General features: G+C 27.0%; 1 long non-coding RNA gene across 1 annotated transcript; it reads right to left on the bottom strand.

Annotated features, from left to right (window-relative positions):
* Positions 1–682: 682 nt before the first annotated feature.
* Positions 683–2,121, bottom strand: LOC136024819 (uncharacterized). The gene is made up of 2 exons (XR_010616933.1): positions 1,923–2,121; positions 683–1,288 (listed from the first exon to the last, which is right to left on the bottom strand). It is a non-coding gene; the product is annotated as an uncharacterized LOC136024819 (long non-coding RNA).
* Positions 2,122–3,879: the final 1,758 nt, after the last annotated feature.

The raw sequence follows: 3,879 nt of genomic DNA, 5'->3' as shown, positions 1-3,879 counted from the left end.
CCTTTATGTTAGCTTATTTTTCAGTTTTTTCCTTTTTTTTTAGTTTTTTTTTATTTTTTATTTTTTTTAGTTTTTTACCTTTTTTTAGTTTTTTTTAGTTTTTTTAGTTTTTTTAGTTTTTTTAGTTTTTTAGCTTTTTTACTTTTTTTATTAGTTTTTAGTTTTTTTGTAGTTTTTGCCTTTTTTTAGTTTTTTCAGTTTTTTTTTTAGTTTTTTATTGGTTTTTACCTTTATTTTAGCTTATTTTTCAGTTTTTTCCTTTTTTTTAGTTTTTTTTAGTTTTTAGTTTTTTTTAGTTTTTTACCTTTTTTTAGTTTTTTTAGTTTTTTTAGTTTTTTAGCTTTTTTATTTTTTTTATTAGTTTTTAGTTTTTTTTGTAGTTTTTGCCTTTTTTTAGTTTTTTTAGTTTTTTAGCTTTTTTATTAGTTTTTAGTTTTTTTTGTAGTTTTTGCCTTTTTTTAGTTTGACAACTTATTTTTATATATATAGATAGTTTTTTTTTTTACTTATGTCCTGGTCGTCATTTATACTCCCTGTGTCCCTGTGCTTTGTTGATTGCTAATCGAACATTCCTTTTGTCCTGGTCGCTTTCTCTTTGAGTGTCGTCATTTATTAGTCATTTATATTCCCTGTGTCCCGGTCGTCATTTATATCCCGGTGTACCGGTCTGTATATACATTCGTTTTTTAGTTTTGTTTTTCTCCTTTATTTTTTTCCTTTTTTTTCTTTTTTAGTTTATTTAGATTTTTAGATTTTTTAGTTTTTTTATTAGTTTTTAGTTTTTTTTTTCTTTTTAGTTTTTTTGTAGTTTTTACCTTCTTTTTAGTTTTGTTAATTTTTTTTTTACTTATGTCCTGGTCGTCATTTATGCTCCCTATGTCCCGGTGCTTTGTTGATTGCTAATCGAACATTCCTTTTGTCCTGGTCGCTTTCTCTTTGAGTGTCGTCATTTATTTTTTTCTTTTTTAGTTCTTTTAGTTTTTACCTTTTTTAGTTTTTTTTTAGTTTTTTAGATGAAAATTTTTTTTAGTTTTTTCCTTTTTTTCTTTTTAGTTTTTATTGGTTTTTACCTTTATGTTAGCTTATTTTTCAGTTTTTTCCTTTTTTTTATTTTTTTTTTTATTTTTTATTTTTTTTAGTTTTTTACCTTTTTTTAGTTTTTTTTAGTTTTTTTAGTTTTTTTAGTTTTTTAGCTTTTTTACTTTTTTTATTAGTTTTTAGTTTTTTTGTAGTTTTTGCCTTTTTTTAGTTTTTTCAGTTTTTTTTTTAGTTTTTTATTGGTTTTTACCTTTATTTTAGCTTATTTTTCAGTTTTTTCCTTTTTTTTAGTTTTTTTTAGTTTTTAGTTTTTTTAGTTTTTTACTTTTTTTTAGTTTTTTTAGTTTTTTTAGTTTTTTAGCTTTTTTATTTTTTTTATTAGTTTTTAGTTTTTTTTGTAGTTTTTGCCTTTTTTTTAGTTTTTTTAGTTTTTTAGCTTTTTTATTAGTTTTTAGTTTTTTTTGTAGTTTTTGCCTTTTTTTATTTTGACAACTTATTTTTATATATATAGATAGTTTTTTTTTTACTTATGTCCTGGTCGTCATTTATACTCCCTGTGTCCCTGTGCTTTGTTGATTGCTAATCGAACATTCCTTTTGTCCTGGTCGCTTTCTCTTTGAGTGTCGTCATTTATTAGTTTTTTCCTTTTTTTTTTAGTTTTTTATTGGTTTTTACCTTTATTTTAGCTTATTTTTCAGTTTTTTCCTTTTTTTTAGTTTTTTTTTATTTTTTATTTTTTTTAGTTTTTTACCTTTTTTTAGTTTTTTTTTAGTTTTTTTAGTTTTTTAGCTTTTTTACTTTTTTTATTAGTTTTAAGTTTTTTTTGTAGTTTTTGCCTTTTTTTAGTTTTTTCAGTTTTTTTTTAGTTTTTTATTGGTTTTTACCTTTATAGTTTTTTTAGTTTTTTAGCTTTTTTATTTTTTTTATTAGTTTTTAGTTTTTTTTGTAGTTTTTGCCTTTTTTTAGTTTTTTCAGTTTTGACGTCACCTGATCCAGTTTTTTCAGGTGACGTCACCTGACACATCCATCCATCCATCCACAGACAACTTATTTTTATATATATAGATATATATATATATATATATATATATATATATATATATATATATATATATATATATATATATATATATATATATATATATCTAGATTGTACTGATATATATATATATATATATATATATATATATATATATATATATATATATATATATATATATATATTCACTGGTGGGACACAGGGACGCAACTACAATGGCGCGTAACTAAAATGGCGCGTACCGACTTACGCGCACGGGGGGCTTGGGGGGTTTTCGCGTAAGGAATTTTTTCAGTTCTCTTTCTTTTTTTTATCAGAAAAATTCCGTGTAGTGAAACTCTGAGTAGTGAATTTGCTTCAAAAAATCATTGCAGCTCCGTGCCTACTTGACAACGTCAAGTTAAAATTAACAATGTAAACAACAATGTGAAAAAATTTGCCTGATTTTAGCACGAAAGAACTGTTTTAGCACTATTTCAACATGTTTAGAACTGAAGCCCGTGCTTCAATTTGTATTACTTTCTTGATACACTTTTATTTTTGTCACAAATAATTTTTGTCAGAGATAATATGATGAAGATTGAAAACAAAGACAAAGTAAGCAACAAAAAGTGTGGACCGCATTTTCCCGTATTTGTTTCGAAAGATGCTTGCGAAATTTGATTTAACAAAAACCACCTTTTTGCCGTGTTTATTTTGAAAGATTGGCGCTTAGTTTGAAACAACCGGTCACAAAAAATTGATCTAAAACTAACCCAACTACACTGAGCAGGCCATTTGCGTGTCGCAGTGTAAGCAAAGGCCCGTGCAAAATTTTTTTTGGGACTTTAACACCCGAAATTCTTGTGAGACAACAATATATTACACAAAACTTTCTATTATCTTCAGCTCGAAGATTATTTAACGACATAGTGGTGGGAGTTTACTGTGAATTTTGAAGGAATTTGGGAAACTTATTATTTAGGAGTGATCTTTCAGTTTGGAGGTTACGATTCAGGTACTTCAGTGAAAATCTACTGGATGTTGTTGAAGCATTAATACCTGAGGTACAGAACAAGCCCTTCCTAGGCCTGTTGGTGTCTGGCAAAAACTTAATTACAGCGCCCCCTCCCGTCTCAAGTACAAGCAAAATAAACTGAATCAAATTCTACAATAGTTCAAGACTAATTTTGCATCCCATCTTCTATTTTCCATAGCTTGAACCTATTTTATTTCACAATGCGTGGTGAATTAGCCTCTTTATACACCAAGTCTGGGCTTAGCTATTTTAGAACTGCTTCAGCTTAGCTCGTTGTTAAACCAAATTAGAAAGTATATTGTCCATTAGGAAAATTTCCATTAAGCACCAAAAAATTATTCGTTTTTACATCTAGTTAGTCCCTAGCTCTAATTTGCTTGTTTTCACACGGAATTAGGACTTAATCCGTTTCTTCATTGACCTAAGACTTTACTTACCATTTCATCAATTCAGGAACCGTTTTAATGCCAAATAACTCATCTCATATTTGGACCGAATTAGGACTTAATGCGTTTTGTAAACACGCCGCAATTTAACTTTTTGCACCAAGTCAGTGTGCTTCTTAGTCTTAATGGATTTTAGCGCTAATTTAGTACTTAACTCGATTTAACACTACCTCATCGACACCCTCTACCTTAGACTTAGCCCTTATTTCAATCATGTTTGGAGCAACTATTCATTTGATTGAGAGTCAAGAATGAGATTGTTATTTGCACCGTCAGTCGGTAACTTGGACTTGACTTGAAAATACGCAGAGACTAATAATCTCTGTAAGACTGTTGTT

The sequence above is a fragment of the Artemia franciscana genome, chromosome 1 (genome assembly GCF_032884065.1).
Source record: "Artemia franciscana chromosome 1, ASM3288406v1, whole genome shotgun sequence".
Taxonomy (NCBI): Eukaryota; Metazoa; Arthropoda; class Branchiopoda; order Anostraca; family Artemiidae; genus Artemia; species Artemia franciscana.
The sequence above is the reverse complement of the archived record's forward strand: the minus strand, read 5'-3'. Positions and strand labels throughout refer to the sequence as shown.